This window comes from Gopherus evgoodei, chromosome 1 (assembly GCF_007399415.2).
Source record: "Gopherus evgoodei ecotype Sinaloan lineage chromosome 1, rGopEvg1_v1.p, whole genome shotgun sequence".
NCBI lineage: Eukaryota > Metazoa > Chordata > Testudines > Testudinidae > Gopherus > Gopherus evgoodei.
Window position 1 is genome coordinate 185,067,405 of NC_044322.1, and position 22,314 is coordinate 185,089,718.

The following is a 22,314-nucleotide window of genomic DNA, read 5'->3' on the forward strand; positions in this document are numbered from 1 at the left end:
GATCTGGTCTTGGGGTTTTCCCCTTTTTTGCACACCTCACAAGACCGGAATACTTGGCAACGTCCTTGCCCATCCCTTCCTCCCAGTGGAAGGACTTCCCCAACCAGTCTTTGGTTCTGTTCACCCCAGCATGACCACTGGGATGATCATGGGCTAAGCTTAAGAGCTTTTCCCGGTACTTAGTTGGAACCTCCAACTGTTTTTGCAGCTGCCAGTCTTCCTGGTGTCCACCAGAAAGAGTCTCCTTGTATAAAAGTCCTTGTTCTACAACAAACAGGGATCGATTAGAAGAGCTGAGAGGTGGTGGGGTGCTCCGTGCCACCACCCAAGCTTTTTGAAGGCTGTCATCTGCTTCCTGCTCAGTCTGGAACTGTTCCCTTGAAGCTGGAGATACCAGTTCTTTCTTAGACTGTGGACTTGGGCTTGGTCCCTTTGGAAGCGATGTAGGTGATGGGTTTGTTTTCGTTGCTGGTGAACTGCTCTCCACTGGTGCACCAGGTGGTATTTTAGGCTCTGGCTGAGCCTCTTGGGTGTGGTTGTCTGCTGCTTCTGCCAGTTCAGGCTCGCTGGTGTCCTCCGGTGTTGGGGTTGAAGATGGGTTTGCAAGCGCTGGCGTCAGTGCTGGCAATGGTTCTGGTGCTGGCTGCTTTTCCAGTTCCTGGTCTGGGACTGGAGGCACTGTTGCTGTTTCAGTTGTTGGCATGGGATCCGGGTCCACTACCTCTGTCTGGGTCTCTGGTAACACAGACAGGGCCCCTGTGGATGGCTCAGGAACAGAAATGGGTCTGGAAGCTTGCCTGGTTTAGCTGCAGGTAACCATTCCTACTCTCTTGGCCTGCTTCACCTGGTTGGCCAAGTCTTCCCCCAGCAGCATGGGGATGGAATAATTGTCATAGACTGCAAAAGTCCACATTCCTGACCAGCCTTTGTACTGGACAGGCAGTTCAGCTGTAGGCAAGTCTACAGCTTGTGACATGCAGGAGTAAATTGTCACTTGGGCCTCTGGATTGATGAATTTGGGGTCCACTAAGGATTGGTGGATAGATGACACTTGTGCCCCCATGTAACTCCATGCAGTAACCTTCTTTCCGCCCACTCTCAAATTTCCCTTTGTTCCGACTGTATTAAGTGTGATACCTTTCCCTCATAGATGGAAGAGCCCTTTATTAAATATTTGTTCCCGATGTAGGTACTAATAGATTATGTCCAAGTCACACCTTAAAACTTTTTTTCTTTAAATAAATTAAGTTTCTTGACTCTCACTATAAAGCAGGTTTTCTATCTTGTAATCATTTTTATGTCTCTTCCATGAATCCTCTCCAATTTTTCAACATCCTTCTTGAATTGTGGACATGGATATGGATATGGACATAATATTCCAGCTGCAATTGCACCATTGCCAAGCACAGCAGTAAAATAACCTCTCTGCTCCTAACTGAGCTACTACATCTGTATTTCCTCTCAGTGCCAGCAAGGGCACCTGTTCTCAAGATTCCAACTCCCCAGCCACTTCCTTTTTGGAGTGGACCAAGGGTAATTCCAGGATGCACAGTTCCCTGCCTTCACTGTCCCAGCCAAGACAGGCTGCCCAAGCAAAATCTGCTTTTTTTCTCTTCAGAGACTTATACCAGAGTGATTGTCAACAGTTATAAGTTACCACACAGTTCTTTCTATGATAGCTTATATTATTCTTAAGGTAAAAACACAACAGAGAAAATACTGAAAACCATAAACACATCTACATACACGTAATAAGCTTAGCAGACATCATCCCAACTCTGGACTCTGGCAGGAGTATTCTTTCAAATTGCACCCTAGGGGTTACAAGTTAATCACAGCTTCAGATCAGAACATATTTAGTCCACCCTTTGTACAGTTCATGGCTCTTGATCAGGAGTTTATAAGATCAGGTAATTAGCAGATTTTCCTCCACAGGTAAACAGCTTCATAAAGGGTAGATTTGAAGTGAGTTATTTGCATTCCCTGTATCTCTAGGTACTTCCCAGGAAATTCACAGGTATTCTTCCCCCAAAATCAGTTTGAAGTTCCTACTATCTTCCAGAAATTGCATTAGTCAATCTCCTAGGAAAGGTACATACATATACATATACATATAAACAACACACACAATTCCCTTTTTAATATAATGGACTCCTAAGGTATTAACACTAATTAAATAAAGTTTCACAATTCAATAAAGTTCATTCAGTTATTGTAGGAATTTTTCAGTCTGTCACTTATACATTTAGTCATATTTAAAATGCATATAGTATGTTTGTGCTCAGTTTACCAGCATTCCAGATTGCTCTGTATTAGTGACTTGTCATTTTCCATTATTTACCACTCCCCTAATTTTGTGTCATCTGCAAACTTATCTATGCTGATTTCATGTTTGGTCCTGGTCATTGATAAAAATATTAAATCGTGCTGGGCCAAAAACAGTTCCCTACAGGACCCCGCTAGAAACTCATCCATTCCATGATGATCCACCATTTACAATTACCTTTTGAGACCTATCAATTAGACAGCTTTTCATCTATTTTATGCATGTCATGTTAATTTTAAATGGTTCTAGTTTTTTATAATCATGTCATGCAGTACCTAGTCAAACACCACATAGAAGTATAAGTATATTACATCAACTATTACCTTTGTCAGCCAGACTTGTCATCTTGTCAAAAAAAGGTAGCAAGTTAGTTTGAAAGGATTTGTTTTCCAGAAACCCAAGTTGATTGGCATCATTTATATTGACATCTCTAATTCTTTAGAGATTACCGTATCAGATGGTCCATTATCTTGCCCAGGATCAGTGTCAGAATGGCAAGCCTATAATTACCTGCGTCATCCCATTTATCCATTTTAAATATTGGCACAACATTAGCTTTCTTCTATTCTATCTGGAACTTCTGTTTCAAGACTTACTGAAGAAAAAAATCAACATTATGATCCTGTGAACTCCACAGCCAACTCTTTTAAAAATCTTAGATGCTAGTTATCTGGATTTGCTGATTTAAATAAGTTAACTTTAGTAACTGCTGTTACATATTCTGAAAACTAGAAACTAGAAAAATGGAGAGAATGCCATCTTTGACATCATGTGATGAGACAATCATCTATTTTTCCCCTCTGAATACAGAAGAGAAGTATTCATTGAACACTTCTGCTTTTTCTGAATTATTGAGAATTCTTCCATGATATCATCTATTATCAGTGAGATATCAGCACTAATGACAGTGAATTTCAAAATAAAAACCATTATCAATGGATCCTTGCATGTTGATTTCAGAAGCCTATGTCTCATGTCTTGGTTCTGGGAAGACAGCACACCATCCTGTTTTCTGATTGTCCCTTGCAGAATGTTCTTTTGATTCTTCTGAGTATTGAATCCCCAACAAGGATTGTCTGTCTTCCTTGGATGATTGGATATCTTTGTGGGAAAGTGTGTTTTTCTTACAGGTTGGGCCAAGCTCCACCCACAGCTGTATCCTGTACCTCTCTCCATTCCCTTGGACCAGCTGGATCTTCAGAGATACCATGTCCTTAATGTGGAAACCGTGGAAGGTATCAATTGGAAACTCCTAGATGTATGGAATTCCTTCTGGTAATCTTTTCCTCTCTGGGAGCCACAGCCTGCCCATCCTTTTCTGTCTTCAGCCATGAAAAATGCCAACATGATCTCTTACCTCTGGTGTCCTCTCTGACTTCCTCTCTCTCTCTCTCTCTCTCTCTGACTCCTTGGTGGCCAGCTATTTCCTTCCTTGAACTTGAGATAGTGATGTTTCCCAAACTTGTTTGTCTTGGAATAGCTCAGCTTCTCTGACACTCAGTAACATCTCTATTTGTCCCTTCAATCCAGGAATCTTCTCCCTCAGCACAGCCACTAACTTGCACGCCATGCATATGAAATCCCTTTTGACTGGCCATCTTGGAATGCCATCTTGGAATACTATCTTGGAATGCCATTGCTGGCCATCTTGGAATGCCACATAAAGCAGAACTTGGTAGGTTAGCCTCTCAGACTCCCTCTCTAAATTCCTTCTGAATTCTTTGGTTAGCTGCCTCTGTACATAGCTCTGAAGTTCACCTTTATACCAAGTCTTCAAGTTTGGTTCAGTTCAGCTTTGTACCTCACCAGCAAGGAGAGATTAACTACTAAAAGACTTCAAACAACAGGACTGATGAAAGCTTCAAGGGTCAGAGCCGCATGGCCTTTTCCAAGCCACTGATCAAAGCTCCAAGGGTCAGAACTTTGCAGTCTTTACCAATGCACCAACAGACATATCTCAGATTCTAATTCAGGGGCCCCATGGCCAAGCTGCACAGCCTGTGCAGAGAGAACAGTCAAACGTACAACCCACAGATAGACCCAACACACCACTCACCAAATCATGCAATCTCCAAGCATAGGGACCACAGGTTGACCCTCTGAAATACTCCTGTTAGCTACCTCTGTTTGTTTCTATGAAAAAAATAGATAACAGGTGTCAGGGAACACTTTTTAACTACAGATTATTGTGATAATTGCAATCTTCTCTTTTCCTGAATTACCCACCTTTGAAAATGCACCCTTAGTGGTGCTGGCAGTAAGGTTAGTTACAGAACAAAAGTGTGTTTAGCTCTAAGCACATATAGTCCAGTTCAGAAAGATTAATCTTGGCTGCTTTCCTGAGTACACATCTAATACTCTTTTGTCTGATAGCTCAGACCTGGGAGGTAGGACTAGGACTAACGGGCACATTTAGTCATAGTGGGACAATAATCTATTTCTGAGAAACATGTTACAAATCCATCACAAGAGGACACACAATGTATTCCTATCAGCTATGCTTAGCTGTTGCTAATGATTCCTCACTAGAGCACACTTCTTGCCATTTATTTGACCTAAGGTGGCATAGAAGTGGACCCAATAGATGATGAGAATGCACAATACAAAAGAGATGTGTTTCTGACAGTGCTGTTGAACTCTAACCAGGCAAAAGTAGCCTTGGGTTATTTAACAGGAAATTTCTTTGATTGTCAAACACCAAGTCCTCACATTTTTGATTTTCAGAAATATAATCTTCACTCAGTCCCAGTGAGGAGATTGGGGATACCAGCAGCAAGTTATTGCAGTTTTCAGCAAACTGGAGGGAAAAAAAGAAACTTTTATTTTTCCCTCAAGAAGGGGCATATTGGGTGGGGAGGAGAAGTGTTTGTGAAGTGGGCAAGGGTGTAGTCAAAAGTGGAACTCAAAACATTTATAAAGTGAGACACAAACCACACTGTGTTAAGGAAGCACAAATATTGTCATGCTGATTTCAAATTAAGAGCCTCTATGAGGTTACAGTTCAGTACCTCTTATTTGCTGAGCTGAGATCAAGGCAGGACCTTTTGTGAGGTCAGTGGATCACCCACCATTCCCAGATTGCTAAAATAATACCAAAGCACGGGCCTCTGTAAGATTATATCTCAGCTCCTCTAGCTTACTAGGATGATTTCTGTGATAAATGACGGGTGGCAGGAACCTCCCTTTTATGGACATCGAGTCAGCCAGGTAGCTATAAAATCTCTGTTAGTAGCTGTTTTCTACTTGCTTTACCTGTAAAGGGTTAAAAAGTCCATAGGTAAAAGGAAGAGAGTGGGCACCTGACAAAAAAAGAGACAATAGGAAGGCTAGAACTTTTTAAAATTGGGGAAAAAATTCCCCTTTGTCTCTCTTTGTTGTTCTACCAGAGAGAGAGAGACAGGGCTGGAACTATACTGTAAAAGCTTACCTAGAATTGTACCTAGAAAATACTCATTTGGAACCCCAGTTAAGTAAGTAGATCAGGAAATGTCTAGGAAGATGCAATTAGGTTTATCTCTTTTATTTCTTTATGGCTTATGGCCTCCTCTGTGCTAGCCCCAGGTATTTTGTTTTGCTCGTAACCTTTAAGCTTGGCCTGAAGAAGCTATCTTGATGCTTAATCCTTGTAATTGTTTTTTTATTTTTTTAGACCTGGCAAAAAGCCTATATTTCTAGATGTATTTCCTTTCTTTTTGTTTTTTATAAAATTTACTTTTTTTAAGAACTGGATTGGATTTTTATGTCCCTAAGAGATTTGTGCACATGTTGTTTAGTTAGCTGGTGGCAACAGCTGATTTCCTTTGTTTTCTTTCTCAGCTCTTCCCTGGAAGGGTGTGTGAAAGGGCTTAAGGGTACCCCATAGGAAGGAATTCCCAAGTGCGCTTTCTTAGGTTCGAAAAAGGGATTTTTTTTGCACTTGGGTGGTGGCAGCATCTACCCATCCAAGGTCAGAAAAAAAACACGTAACCTTGGGAGTTTATTACAAACCTGGAGTGGCCAGTATTAATTTTCAGGATCTTTGCGGGCCCCCATCTTCTGCACTTGAAGTGCCAGAGTGGGGAATCAGCCTTGACATCGTGGCAGAGCAATGGGATCATTTTGAACCTGAAGCACAGGCTTCAGGATTCTAAAAGGACACATTTTTCCTTTGGCAGCCTGCAAAGCCAGGGAGGTTTTTTAATCTTTCTTTTCTTTGCTGCCTGAGGGGGAATAGACACTGTCATAACTCTAGTCCCAGATTTGGACCTTAGCGTCCAAAATATGGGGGTTAGCATGAAAACCTCCAAGCTTAGTTACCAGCTTGGACCTGGTACTTGCTGCCACCACCCAAAAAATTAGAATGTTTTGGGGCACTCTGGTCCCCCTGAAATACCTTCCCTGGGGACCCCAAGATCCAAATCCCTTGAGTCTCACAACAAAGGGAAATAATCCTTTTTCCCTTCCCCCCTCCAGGTGCTCCTGGAGAGATACACAGACACAAGCTCTGTGAATCCAAACAGAGTGACTCCCCCTCTCCGTTCCCAGTCCTGGAAACAAATGCACTTTCCTCTTCACCCAGAGGGAATGCAAAATCAGGCTAGCAAATCCAACACACACAGATCTCCCCCTGATTTCTTCCTCCCACCAATTCCCTGGTGAGTACAGACTCAATTTCCCTGAAGTAAAGAAAAACTCCAACAGGTCTTAAAAGAAAGCTTTATATAAAAAAGAAAGAAAAATACATACAAATGGTTTCTCTGTATTAAGGTGACAAATACAGGGTTAATTGCTTAAAAGAAATATGAATAAACAGCCTTATTCAAAAAGAATACAAATCAAAGCACTCCAGCACTTATATTCATGCAAATACCAAAGAAAAGAAACCATATAACTTACTATTTGATCTCTTTGTCCTTACACTTAGAAACAGAAGATTAGAAAGCAGAAACTACTTCTCCAAAGCTCAGAGAAAGCAGGCAGACAGACAAAAAACTCAGACACAAAATTCCCTCCACCCAAAGTTGAAAAAATCCGGTTTCCTGATTGGTCCTCTGGTCAGGTGCTTCAGGTGAAAGAGACATTAACCCTTAGCTATCTGTTTATGACACGCCCCCCAAATTGCAGACAGTGGGGAAGCTCACTGGCGGCGATTTCCTTCTAGAACTTTAAAATAAACAGATTACTACAACACATGCACCTTTACATATACCACTAAGTATATAACTAACAGACTTCAACATTTTAAGAACACTTTTTAACTACTGAATTCTGGGAAACTCTCACGGGAGAGTGCATCAGCTACTTTGTTAGAAGGTCCTGTGATGTGCTGAATTTCAGAATCAAAATCTTGAAGAGCTAAACTCCAATGAAGAAGTTTCTTGTTGTTCCCTTTGGCAGTATGAAGCCACTTTAGTGCAGCATGGTCAGTTTGTAGTTGGAACCACCGTCCCCAAACATATGGGCGTAGCTTTTCCAGGGTGTACACAATGGCATAGCATTCCTTTTTACTGACTGACCAGTGACTTTCCCTCTCAGACAGTTTTTTGCTGAGAAACACGACAGGATGGAAGTTGTGACAGTGGTATAGCACTGCTGCTATACCACGCTCAGATGCATCCACGGTTACCAGGAATAGCTTGTCAAAATCCGGGGCCCTGAGTACAGGGTCAGACATGAGCGTTGCCTTAAGTTGGGTAAAGGCCTTTTGACACTGATCAGTGCACTTAACTGCATTTGGCTGGGTCTTTTTGGTCAGGTCGGTCAGTGGGGCAGCGATTTGGCTGTAGTGTGGTACAAATCGCCTGTAGTATCTGGCCAAGCCTAAGAAGGATTGGACCTGCTTCTCGGACCGTGGGACAGGCCACTTTTGGATAGCATCCACCTTGGCCTGTAGGGGGTTTATGGTTCCTCGACCCACCTGGTGCCCCAGGTAAGTCACTCTGTTTTGGCCTATTTGACACTTTTTGGCCTTATTGCTGACCAGCCTTTGTACTGGACAGGCAGTTCAGCTGTAGGCAAGTCTACAGCTTGTGACATGAAGGGGTAAATTGTAACTTTGGCCTTTGGGTTGATGAATTTGGGGTCTACGAAGGATTGGTGGATGGCTGACACTTGTGCCCCCGTGTCTCTCCACGCAGTAACCTTCTTTCCGCCCACTCTCAAATTTTCCCTTCACTCCAAGGGTATTTGAGAGGCATCCAGGCCTGGGGATCTTTGGTGTGATGGTGGTGTAATGAATTGCACTCGCATGGTGTTCTTGGGACAGTTGGCCTTGATATGTCCCAGTTCATTACACTTAAAGCATCTTCCATCTGATGGGTCAGTGGGCCGAGGTGAGTTACTGGAGACTGGTGAGGTGGAAGAATAGGGCGTCTGTGGCTTGACTTGGGTTGTATGTGGGGTCTTTGGCTGTCCTCGGTTGTAGGGTTTATGGTCGGTGTGCCCCCTGGGGTATTCGTTCCCCTTGACCGTAGCTTTCTTGCTTTCTGCCACTTCCATTCATCTGGCTCCAATCTTCCCCGCCTCAGCGAGATTTTTGGGTTTTCCATCTTGTATGTACCATGTTATGTTCTTAGGAACACCATCCAAGAACTGCTCCATTTGTATGAGGAGGTGCAGTTCTTCCAAGGTTTTAACATTGTGTCCTGATATCCAGGCCTCATAATTTTTCCCAACGTAGTAGGCGTGTTTGGGAAATGACACATCTGGTTTCCACTTTTGGGTTCTGAAACGCCGACGTGCATGATCCGGGGTTATCCCCATTCTGTATCTGGCCTTGGTTTGAAAAAGTTTATAGTCGTTCATGTTCTCTTTAGGCATTTCAGCTGCCAACTCTGCTAAAGGTCCACTGAGCTGTGGCCTCAATTCTACCATGTACTGGTCTTCAGGGATGCTGTACCCAAGACAGGCTCTTTCAAAATTTTCCAAGAAGGCCTCGGTGTCATCACCTGCCTTGTAGGTGGGAAATTTTCTGTGCTGTGGAACAATCATTGGCACAGGGTTGCTAGGGTTGGCTGTGTTTTGCTTAGCCTTTTCTAATTCCATGGCCTGTCGGTGGGTTTCTCTTAGGAGTTTCAACTCTCTCCTGTGAGTAGCCTCTTTTTCTCTTTCCCTCAGCTCCATGTCTTGTAGTCTTTCTTCCAGTTCTCGCCTGTGTTCAGCTTCTTTGATTTGTTCTTCGGCTTCCATTTTTTTTGTGGTAGGCATGGTTCCTGTTTTTTTTGTGTTGGGGTGCCCTCCGGTGTTTGTCTTCTGAACTGCAGGCTCTGTTGCCTCCTGGGGTCTGCCTAGCAACAGTGCCTTTTCCCTTTTTTTTCTTTAGCTAATCTTTTCAATGTTAAGTAAACCAGAAAAAACCTCTTTATTTGCATGTATATAGTGCTGGTATTTGCCTCCTAATGGGAGTGCTATTGTGTCACAAAAGACTCTTTTGTCACAGCTTAATGGCTCCTTGCTTAATATGCAAGCCAGAAACTTGCCAGAGAGAGCAGAAAAAAAAATTCTCTCTGGTTCCCTTTTAACACCAAACTGTTTCTCTCTGATAAAAAGCCCCTAGCAGAGAAAAGAAAAATATAATATTCTTACTGGCTTCTGGATTCTATCCCACCGCTACCACCATGTCATAACTCTAGTCCCAGATTTGGACCTTAGCGTCCAAAATATGGGGGTTAGCATGAAAACCTCCAAGCTTAGTTACCAGCTTGGACCTGGTACTTGCTGCCACCACCCAAAAAATTAGAATGTTTTGGGGCACTCTGGTCCCCCTGAAATACCTTCCCTGGGGACCCCAAGATCCAAATCCCTTGAGTCTCACAACAAAGGGAAATAATCCTTTTTCCCTTCCCCCCTCCAGGTGCTCCTGGAGAGATACACAGACACAAGCTCTGTGAATCCAAACAGAGTGACTCCCCCTCTCCGTTCCCAGTCCTGGAAACAAAAGCACTTTCCTCTTCACCCAGAGGGAATGCAAAATCAGGCTAGCAAATCCAACACACACAGATCTCCCCCTGATTTCTTCCTCCCACCAATTCCCTGGTGAGTACAGACTCAATTTCCCTGAAGTAAAGAAAAACTCCAACAGGTCTTAAAAGAAAGCTTTATATAAAAAAGAAAGAAAAATACATACAAATGGTCTCTCTGTATTAAGGTGACAAATACAGGGTTAATTGCTTAAAAGAAATATGAATAAACAGCCTTATTCAAAAAGAATACAAATCAAAGCACTCCAGCACTTATATTCATGCAAATACCAAAGAAAAGAAACCATATAACTTACTATTTGATCTCTTTGTCCTTACACTTAGAAACAGAAGATTAGAAAGCAGAAACTACTTCTCCAAAGCTCAGAGAAAGCAGGCAGACAGACAAAAAACTCAGACACAAAATTCCCTCCACCCAAAGTTGAAAAAATCCGGTTTCCTGATTGGTCCTCTGGTCAGGTGCTTCAGGTGAAAGAGACATTAACCCTTAGCTATCTGTTTATGACAGACACGCAAATGGTTAGTCTGCAAAGCCAAGGAGTCCAAAAAAAGTTATTTTTTTTCTTTTCTAGCTTCATGGCAATGAAATAGCTAGGCTAGAGTAGGGCAGCCCTGTGCATGAGGTTGCGGCTGAGTACCAGAACCCTAGAGCAACCAGTCTTCCCAAAGCAGCACGCCATGGAGAAGATGAACCCAGATCAAACCCAGACAAGTAGCTCCATGACAAAAATGCAGAAAGAGCATGGAGGACCAGGAATTTCCCAGAAGGGAAGGGTCAGCCCTCCCCTACTTGGGATCCTAGTGCCAAGACAGGAGGGATATCCTTAACCCAGGCTGAGTTCTAACTGCAGAAGAAAGGAATTTCTTCCTAGAGGTGAAGTGCTTGGAAGTGGAAGAGGAGAGAGGCAAAGTGCTTGCAGGTGAAATGCTTGGAGGCAGAAGCAGAGGCAAAGCACTGAGAAATGGAGCTGAAGTGCTCAGAGCTGGAAAAGGCTAAGCTGGGTTAACCAGGTAGCCCTAACAGTCATTCTCCAGGTACCTTTCCCCATTCCAAGAGATTCCCCACATATAAGATAGGCAATGATACAGAGGCCTTAGAAAATTTTGAAAGGGCTTGCTTTGGGTACAACATCCCTACAAACCAGTATATGATAGAGCTGAGGCAACAGCTCAGTGGACCCTTAGCAGAGGTGGCAGCTGAAATGCATAAAGAACACATGGATGAATATAAACTTTTTAAACAAAAGGCCAAAATTAGGATGGGGCTATCACCCAAGCATGCCCGTTGGTTCAGAGCTCTAAGGTGGAAACCAGATGTGGCATTTTCCTGACGCGCCTACCACATTGTAAAAAATTTGGATGCCTGGATATCAGGACCAAATGTTAGGTCTCTGGAAGATCTGTCATTCCAAATGCAAATGGAACAGTTCTTAGAGGATGTTCCTGAGGAAATAGAAAGGTACATCCTAGATGGGAAGCCCAAAACTGTAATCGAGGTGAGGGAGATCGGAGCCAAATGGATGGAGGTGGTGGAGGAAAAGAAAGTTAGTAGCAGTTGGTGCAGACACCAGAAGGGGCAACCCGAGATGACACCCCATCATTGGAGTCAGCCAAAGGCCCCACCTCACCAAGAGGAGCCCTCCACACTGCCAGGGAAACCCCAGATGACCTCTCGTCCCACCATCTTACTCTCCTACCACCCACCTCGCCCCAGCCACAGTCAGTTGGGCAATGCTTCAAATATAATGAGCTGTGGCATGTGAAGGCCAACTGCCCCAAAAGTACCAGCCCACTGAAACTCAATGCTCTGGGGTCCCAACAAGAGCCTTCAGGCCCAGATGCCTTGCAAATACCCCCAGAGCAAAGGAAAACTGTGAGTGTGGGCATGACGAAGATTCCTGTGTGGAGATACACTGGAGTACAGGTCTCAGCTATCCACCAATCTCTAGTGGATCCCAAATTCATCGACTCAGAGGCCCAAGTTACAGTGAAACTCTTTAAGTGCAATTCTTTTAACTTGCCTACAACCAAAATGCCTGTCTAGTACAAGGACTAGTCAAGAATATGGACTTTTGCAGTCTGTGATGATTATCCCATTCCATGCTGCTGGGAGAAGACTTAGCCAACCATGTGAGGCTAACAAGAAGGGTGGGGATGGTCACTCGCAACCATGCTAAACAGGCCTTTACACCTAACTCCATTCCTGAGCCTCCTACAGGAACCCAATCAGAGGTGGTGAAACCAGACTTCAGACCAGAGTCTATGGCAGCAGTTGTAGATCAGATACTGGGACCCAGCCAGAACCAGCCCAAGGATTGGAACTGGTGGAGCAGTCAGCACCAGAGCCTGTGCAACCCCACCAAGGTCAGGGAAGTTGATACCAAAGGGCACCACAGAGCCTGCACCTGCAGCAGCAGCTAAACTGGAGCAAGAAGCTCAACTGGAGCCTGAAACACAACCTAGTGCCCCAGTGGAGAGTGGTTCACAGTCGATGGAGACACCCCCAACACCTGCATCTCTTGCAGTGGGACCAAGCCCAAGTGCACAACCCAGCGAGGAACTAATGTCTCCAGCATCAAGGGAGCAGTTCCAGGCAGAGCAGGAAATGAATAAAAGCCTGAAGGGAGCTTGGATGGTGGCACGGAGTGACCCACCGCATCTCAGCTCTTCCAATAGGTCTAGATTTGTTGTAGAAAGAGGTCTCTTGTACAAGGGAACCCTTTTTGGTGGGCACAAGGAGGACTGGCATCCTTGGAGACAGTTGGTAGCTCCAACTAGGTTTAGAGAAAAGCTGTTGAGCTTAGCCCATGATCATCATAGTGGCCATGCTGGGGTAAACAGGACCAAAGACCATTTGGGGATGTCATTCCACTGAGAGGGAATGGGCAAGGATGTTTCTACTTGTGTACAGTTTTGCGAGGTGTGCCTGAGGATGGGAAAGCCCCAAGACCAGGTCCTCATAATTGACGTTCCATTCCAGCTTGTAGCTGTGTATATTATGGGTCCTTTCTCTAAGAAGACACCCAGAGGAAATCTGTACATACTGACCTTCATGGATTTTGCTACCCGATAGCTGGAAGCAGTAGCTCTAAGCAACACCAGGGCTAAAAACATGAGCCAGGCATTGGCAGACATTTTTGCCAGTGTAAGTTGGCTCTCCAACATCCTTTTGGATTTGGGAACTAACTTCCTGACAGAAACCATAAAATGTCTTTGTGATGCTCATGAGGGTTGCCACCCTTTACCACCATCAAACAAACAGCCTAGTGGGAAAGTTTAATGGGACTTTGGGGGCCAAAGATAAGTAAATTTGTGAATGAACCTCCAATGATTGGGACCTAGTGTTGCAGCAGTTGCTCTTTGCCTATGGGGCTGTATCACATCCCAGTTTTGGGATTTACACCCTTTGAATTTGTTTATGGCCACAAAGCTAAGAGGCCATTAAAGTTGGTGAAGCAGCAATGGGACGGGGTTACATCTTCTCCAGGAACTAATGTTGTGGACTTTGTAACCAACCTGCAAAACACCCTCAAGGACTCTCTCACCCTTGCTCGAGAAAGCCTACAGGATGCTCAACAAGAGCAAAAGGCATGGTATGATAAACATGATAGAAAGTGTTCCTTTAGAGTAAGTGACCAAGTCATGGTCTTGAAAGCTCTCCAGGCCAACAGAATGGAAGTGTCATGTAAGGGGCCATTTATGATCCAAGAGCAACTGGGAGTTGTTAATTACCTCCTAGCGTTCCCAGGCCCTACCCTAAAACCTAAAGTATTCCATGTTAATCCTCTAAAGCCCTTTTATTCTCAAGAAATCAAGGTTCTCCAGTTTAGATCCCAGGAGAGAGACGATGCTGAGTGGCCTGAAGGAGTCTACTATGAAGGAAAAAGCAGTGGTGGCATAGAAGAGGTGAGCCTTTCTGTAACACTTGGGTGTAAGCAGGGACAGCAAATCCAGGAGCTGTGCACCAGCTTTGCACCAATGTCTTCAGCCACCCAAGATGGACAGAACGGGCATGCCACTCCATTGGCACAGGTGATGCTTGCCCAAGTAGAGCCCAACCTTACCGGATGGCTCCTCAAGCCAAAACCACGGTAGAAAGAGAGATCAAGGACATGTTACAGATGGGGATAATCTGTCCCTTTGAGAGTGCATGGGCCTCTCTAGTGGTTCTGGTTCCCAAATCAGATGAGGAAATCTGCTTTTGTGTGGACTACTGTAAGCTAAATGCTGTAACTCGCCCAGAAAACTATCCAATGCCACGCACAGATGAGCTATTGGAGAAACTGGGATGTATCCAGTTCATCTCCACCTTACACTTAACTAAGGGGTACTGGCAGTGCCACTAGATGAACCAGAAAAGGAAAAATCAGCATTCATCAACCATATAGGGCTGTATGAATTTAATGTGCTCCCTTTCAGACTGCAAAATGCACCCACCACCTTCCAGAGACTGGTAGATAACCTTCTGGCTGGATTTGGGGAATTTGCAGTCACCTACCTTGACAATGTGTCTATATTCTCAGATTCATGGGCAGAACACCTGGAACACCTCCAAGCAATCTTCCAGCACATAAGCAAGGCAGGATTAACCCTTAAGGCCAAAAAATTGTCAAATAGGCCTAAACAGATAACGTATCTTGGACACCAGGTGGGTCAAGGAACTATCAACCCCCTACAGGCTAAAGTAAATGCTATCCAAAATTGGCCTGTCCCTAAGTCAAAGAAGCAGGTCCAATCTTTCTTGGGCTTGGCCGGGTATTACTGATTCATAAATTCATAGATTCTAGAACTGGAAAGGACCTCGAGAGGTCATTGAGTCCAGTTCCCTGCCCTCATGGCAGGACTAAATGCTGTCTAGACTATCCTTAATAGACATTTATATAACCTACTCTTAAATATCTCCAGAGATGGAGATTCCACAACCTCCCTAGGCAATTTATTCCAGTGTTTAACCACCCTGACAGTTAGGAACTTTTTCCTAATGTCCAGCCTAAATCTCCCTTGCTGTTGATTTGTACCACACTACAGCCAAATTGCCACCCCACTAACTGACCTAACCAGGACAAAAAACAGCCAAATGCAGTTCAGTGGACTGAGAAGTGTCAGAAAGTCTTTAACCATCTTAAGGCAGTCCTTATGTCTGACCCTGTATTAAGGGCTCCAGACTTGAACCAACTGTTCGTCTTAACCACAGATGCGTCCAAGCATGCTGTAGGAGCAGTTTTAATTCAAGAAGGATCAGATCAACAATTCCGTCCTGTTGTGTTTCTCAGCAAAAAATTTTCTGAGAGGGAAAGACACTGGTCAGTCTCAGAAAAAGACTGTTACACCATTGTATATGCTCTGGAAAAGGTACGTCCATACATTTGGGGATGGCCTTCTCCATCTGCAGACTGACCATGCTACGCTGAAGTGGCTTCACACAGTCAAAGAGACTAACAAAAAACTTCTTGAGGGAGTTTAGCTCTTTAAGACTTTGATTTTGAAATACTGTACAACACATTTCAGGAGCTTCTAACAAAGTGGCTGATTCACTCTCCCAGGAAGTTTTCCAAAATCGGCCAGGTAAAAATGTCCCTGTATTCTAAGCTATTGTATTCCTTGAAATATACTGTTTGTTTAGTTCTTCATGTAAATAGTAGTAAAATTAGAGGTGCATGTATCTTATGAACTCTGTTTCCTAAACCTCCAGGAAGAAATCCCAGCAGGTGTGGACCCAACCGGAACCAGGCTGGCCAGCACTGTCTGTGATTTGGGAGGAAGTGTGATAAATGAAGGTGGGGGGGTAGCTCCATTTTTATTTTATGGATACCCAGCCAGCCAGTTTGCTATAAAATCCCTGTTAGTAGCTGTTCTCTATTGCTTTTACCTGTAAAGGGTTAAAAAGTCCATAGGTAAAGGGGAGGGAGTGGGCACCTGACCAAAAGAGCCAATGGGAAGACTGGAACTAGACCAGAGAGAAAGACAGGGCTGGAACTATGCTGTAAGAGCTTAAGCCAGGTATGAAAAATCATCAAATCATACCTAGAAACTACTCATTTGGAACCCCAGTTATGTAAGTAGATCAGGAAAAGTCTAGGAAGAGGCGATTAGGTTTATCTCTTGTATTTCTTTATGGCTTGTGGACTCCTCTGTGCTAACCCCAGGTGTTTTGTTTTGCTTGTAACGTTTAAGATGGGCCTCAAGAAGCTATCTTGATCCTTAATCCCTGTAATTTTTTTTTTAATCTAGCAAAAAGCCTAAATTCCAGATTTATTTTTTCTTTTTGTTTTTAGTAAAAAAAACTTTTTTAAGAATAAGATTGGATTTTTGTGTTCCTAAGAAGTTTGTGCATGTTGTTTAATCAGCTGGTGGCAACAGCTAATTTCCTTTGTTTTCTTTCTTAGCTCTTCCCCAGACGGGGGATGTGAAAGGGCTTGAGGGTGCCCCACAGGAAGGAATTCCCAAGTGATCTTTCATTGCACTTGAGTGGTGGCAGCATCTACCTGTCCAAGGTCAGAGAGAAACTGTAACCTTGCGAATTTAATACCAGCCTGGAGTGGCCAGTATTAATTTTTAGAATCTTTGCAGGTTCCCACCTTCTGCACTTGAAGTACCAGAGTGGGGAATCAGCCTTGACAATTTCATACCAAAAAAAAATCTCTGAGGTCAACACCACTAACTCATCTGAGTGATGGAAATGTACAGAACTGTTGTTTAGAGGCCTATGCTCTAAATTGTACAAGATAGCAATAGGCAGCTCAAATTATTAATAAAAAAGGACAAAAGGGAGACAGACTGGATTATTTCAGCCAAAAAGGTCTACTGATATCACCCAAGGACTGTGTTGACATCATGACCGGTAATCAAGAATCAAACCACAAATTTATGGACCTAAATCAGTCTGTCAAATTAGGCTTAGTTGGTAGACAAAGTAATGTAAAGATGGGCTTTTCAACCCTCTCCCACTTTGGGAAGCCCTTTAAAACAGACCACCAAGCACTATCAAAATACTAGGGACAACTTGACTAAAAAGAGCAAGCTTCAACATCATGGATGCCAGCTCCACCATTTCCTGGCACCCTGGGATCCATGATGACATCATTAGGCTTTTATCATCCTGATCCTGAGAAATGTTCCAACCAGACTGGGCCAGAGAGAAGAAACTGATGACATCACCCCCTCCAACATCTTCAGCTACATTCTGAAGAACACTGGAATGACTGCAATGTGAGTTTTGGATTCCTGCTATCATTCCCTCTCCTCCCCCCATGTCCTTTTCCTTCCCCCACCTAATTGAATTTATACTCTGATCTCTCTTTTCTTGCCTTCAGTTTAATAGGATCCTGGTCAAGATCACATCTTTTACAACACTGCTGTAAGCCCATGACCAAAGAGAAAGCTAAAAGCGATGCCCTAAACTGCTCAATCAGGGTACAAGTTTGCCACATCTTGGAATGGCTGATAAGACCACGTACTGTACTTGTATATCATCAGCAGTGACATTGCAAGTGAGAATCAGCATCAGAGACAGAAGCTGCATTTTTATCTTTGATGTTCTTTTCGCCCCCTTTTGTGTGTGGCTGCCTTTAAGGAAATGAAATCGGACTTCACTAACAACAGCTCCAGACTATTTCAGCTATTTTTTTCCTCTTTTTCCCATAGAGGACAGTTGTTTCCATCTAAAAGGCTGTCAAATAGATTTATAAAAACCTCTCTCTACCTAAAGGGAAAGGGAATAAGGGATGTTGTTAAAATAAATGCCTTACTTAATACTTTACATTTCCAATGTTTGAACTGTTTTCCCCTTTTTCTGTGCCTTTTATATAAGTTATGAAGACATTTAATGAAGAGTGTTGCCACTGAATTAAGTAGGCCAAGGTCTGTGTACTCACCCCTTTCCCCCCCCAAAAAAAACAACGAAAAAAACAATTTCCTGTTTAGTGTTGTAGAGAGATAGGGTCACGTTAACACCTCAGACTCTCTGGGAGCATTTCTTTCACTGAAGAAAGAACCAACCGGCCTCTGTCTGAGCAACTTGAACTTGTTTGCCTCTTGTCAAGCTCTTATGATCCTCCTGACCCACAGCCTCTAATGTGCAAAGCCAGTGCTCAGTAAGAGGCTTCAGAAGGTTCACAGGTCAGCTCCTTTCGCTAGTTTGGCTGCTGTCAAGACCTAACCCAGCTTAAACTGACCTTCTTTATGTTCATTTGCCCTGAAGTGGTAAGAAAAAAATGGAGCAATTGATAAATATCAGGCAAAGATGACATCACTTCTGTGACTAAGAATATTTCAAAGTGAGGCAAATGAGGTCACATCTACTTTGTATAAAGCAGTCTGCTAAGCTGTTTTGAACAGCCATTTTTTAATGATGCTGCTGGGAAAAATGAAACAAAAAAGCCAACATGACTGGAGATCGTGGTTCTATGGCTGGAGTGAGGTGACAATTCAGAGATTTGGCTGCCCTCATATCAATGTATCAATATACCCTGGGGAAGGAGAGAAAGTATCAGTACTTCTGCTTGGTTTCAGACTGGGGACCTTGCACCTAGGAGGCAAATGCAACAATCACTACAGTGCTGGAATTCACCTGATGATATCTAATATAAGAACTGAGCAGCATTAAAGCTGAAAGATTGTTGCTATCCCAGGCCCTTCCTTGATTCCATGCTGTCTCTGTTCCCCTTAAAAAAGAAAATAAATGGAGTAAGTAGAAAAACCCAAATACTGTACAGTGTTGTGTGCATGGTAATTTATAATATATGGAGATAGATGCATCTATCTCCTAGAACTGGAAGGGACCCTCAAGGGTCATCAAGTCCAGCCCCCTGCCTTCACTAGCAGGACCAAGTACTGATTCTGGCCCCAGATCCCTAAGTGGCTCCCTCAGGGACTGAGCTCATAATTCTGGGTTTACAAGGCCAATGTTCAAACCACTAAGCTATCCTTCCCCCTCTAATCAACCTTGAACTCTGAAGTAAAGGTTCAAGTGCTAGTTGTCTCGCTTCCTAATGATGGTTCCAAATGTTTCTTTAAATCTGGTAACAGAAAAAGGGTTGTGACCAGTTTACTGTCTCCCATTATTTGATACTTATGTCTGAAAACATGTACTATTGTTTGCTGACACTCTATTCACAAGGAGAAGGAATTTTCTGGTTGGACCAAAGTCCATGACAACTCTTATGTATTTTGGAAATTAAGATTCCCAATCTTCATTTAGGTATGCTGACTTGAACTGTCAGTATTTGTATGACTTTGCAATTTCATACAGCAGTTTCCCAGATAACTAGACCTTTTCTCATGCAGGTGAGAAGCATCCTTCCTTTACTGAAAAGGAGCAAATAAAGGGTAGAGGTTTGCTAAAGCCCAATGTTGAACAAGTAAGTCATTATATCATCAATCTAATGGTCTTTCTACCAAATAGTATTGACTGTGGTTAGGGAAGGTTTGGTTTTCTTTTCAATGGTTAGTTATTTTCCTTGACATGCTCTTGTTTTCAGCACAAATGAAAAAGGAAAGAGGGAGACAAACAAGAAACAAAAGAGATCCTTGCTAAGATGTCGAACCACAGGAGCTGTTGCCACGGTCACAGCCTCTGTGAGGTCATTTGATCCTCACCCCTAGTTTGCAGGACTGATGCCAAGCCTCAGGCCTCCAGAAATTATTGGCACAACACCTTTTGTTTCCCAGCTGATTTCAAGTCAAAAGTCTCTCAGAGAACAGATTTGCCTCCTTTATTTTCCTAGGCCTATATTAAGGTGGATGCCTCTGTAAGGTCACTGGGTCAATCTCTCTGATTTACAGGGCTGAACCCAAGGTACAGATCTGTGTGGGCTTAAAGGCTTTACACCTTTAGCTTGCTGTGATGTCAAACCACAAGCCTCTGATTTTTTGCTCAGTTTGTCTAGCTTGCTGGGCTTATGTCAAGGTAGAGGCTTTGTGACATAGCTACACAAGCACATTTAAAGTGCTGATGCCAAAACTCAGCCCTGTGTGAGGTTATCGGATTAACGTTTCTAGTTTGCTGAGTTGAGGCTAAGCCTTACCCAGTTGAAAAAGTCTTCATTTGTGTTTATTTCTTCGTCCTGTACAGACAAAAAAAAACAAAAAAAAAAAAACCAAAAAAAAGCAAAAAAACCAAAGCTTGCTGAGCAGCAAGATACTTAGAATTACTTCAGGATTAAGAACTCCAGATTTCTCCAGAATGAGTTAACAGCTACACTGCACTGGTCCGACTATTCTGTGTTGAATGAGGTAGCCAAGGGAAGTGAAATAAGAAAATCAATGCTGTTCAGAGAACAGCAGTGGTACTCAGACATTTGCAAGACTGGAAGGAGGGGAAAACTCAGTGCATTAGCTATCCTAATAAGAATGTCTTGCCATTCTCTGTACTTCCCTTTCTTAAACATCCAGTGACATTCCACCCACTATCTCTGCCCCTCTTTTCAACTACCAGTAATGCCACCATTTCCCCTCTAGCAAGCACAATGCTTTTGACAGGGAAGTATGTTTAGGAGAGGCATTTGCTACACCCAAGGGTCAAACTGGGGAAAAAGAGAGGTGAAAAACTGAAGCTATCGCCATAGATGAAGTCATATTCAAACCAAAAATTCTGCCCTCTTTACACTAACACTCCCAGATATTATGATGATAGACAGATGCCATGATGGTCACAGTCTAAACACACCAAACCTCACATATGCCAGTGACAGAGCCCTGGGGTTGCTCACTGGGATTTCATATCCATATCTGGGGCCATGCTAATATGTACAGGGGTATCCGTTCCTATGGTCCCACACTGCCATCCGGGCTGACCTATGGTCCTGAACTTGGGTCTGATGTCTGTCACTGGGGTCTCTCATTGGGAGTGCTAGGGTCCCACTATGGCATTCTGTACTAGAGTTTCTCACTAGTATGTTCCAGGGTCTCTTGCTGAGTTCAGGCATCCTACACTGTGTTCTTGAGCTCCCCATTAACTTGTTCTGAGGTGGATTCCCCTTCTTGGGCAGCTGCTGCTGCTCCTCCCAGGTGCTGGCAGACAGCAGGTGGTGCTCAGTAACTGCTGCAACACCAACAGCTCCTCTGCTTTCTCCTTCAGCTGCCTCCCCACAGGGAAGGGGATGGCAGTGGCTAAAGGTGGAGCAGCAGTGCTCTCTCTGCTGTTGGCTGTTTGGGATACAACTGCCTAATCTGTGCCTCCCCTGTCAGTCACAAGCTGCAGTTACTGAGCACCACCTGCTGTCTGCCAGCATCCTCTAATATTCTGCGTGCGCTCAAAAGCTCTAAACTGCACTTACCAAATGGGGGCGGGAACCAGATAATAAAGTCTAATAGGACTTTTCTGTCTCTCTGACTTTATGATCCTTAAACCCACAGCTGACAGGAATTTGAGTCAGATCCCCAAAGTACTTAGAATGTAGCATTTCTTCTTCTTGTGCATGGACATAAGGAGTTGTTTAGAGAGCTACAAGGATTGAAATTGATCTTATATTCTCTCTTCCTCAGGCCCTTGGGGATTGAATGATAAACAAAGAAGAAACTGTGAGTTCTGATGTTTGGAGGGAGGGTAAATAATTAAAAACTGTTCAGTGTACAAGAGGAGTTCTCAAGGTTGCTGTTGCACTGATAACAAAAGCTTGTAATTAATGGAGTTACTTTGTTTTGCAGCTTATATAGAAATATGGCATGTTTGTGGTGTTTAAAATGTTTAGTTATTCCATTTTGAAGCATAAATTGGAAAAGCAGAGCATTCCCCTGCCCCTCAAGCATTTTGGATGGGGAGGAGAGGAGGGTTTGGATAGAAAAAATATGATCTGTAATGGTTAAGGGGGAAAAATAAAAACCTGAACAACCCAAAGTGGAGCAGAAATCCAGAAAAATAGAAGAATCGTGGGAATAAGCAAGTTGTAGCAAAAGCTTGAAAAGGCTTAATTGTAAAAGTAAAAAGACCTCTATAAGAAAAGGAAGATATGGCAACCACAGCAACATCTGCTTCTCCAGCTATATTATCTCATTCCTCTGGGCTACATTTTACTTCTTCCAAATAAGTGT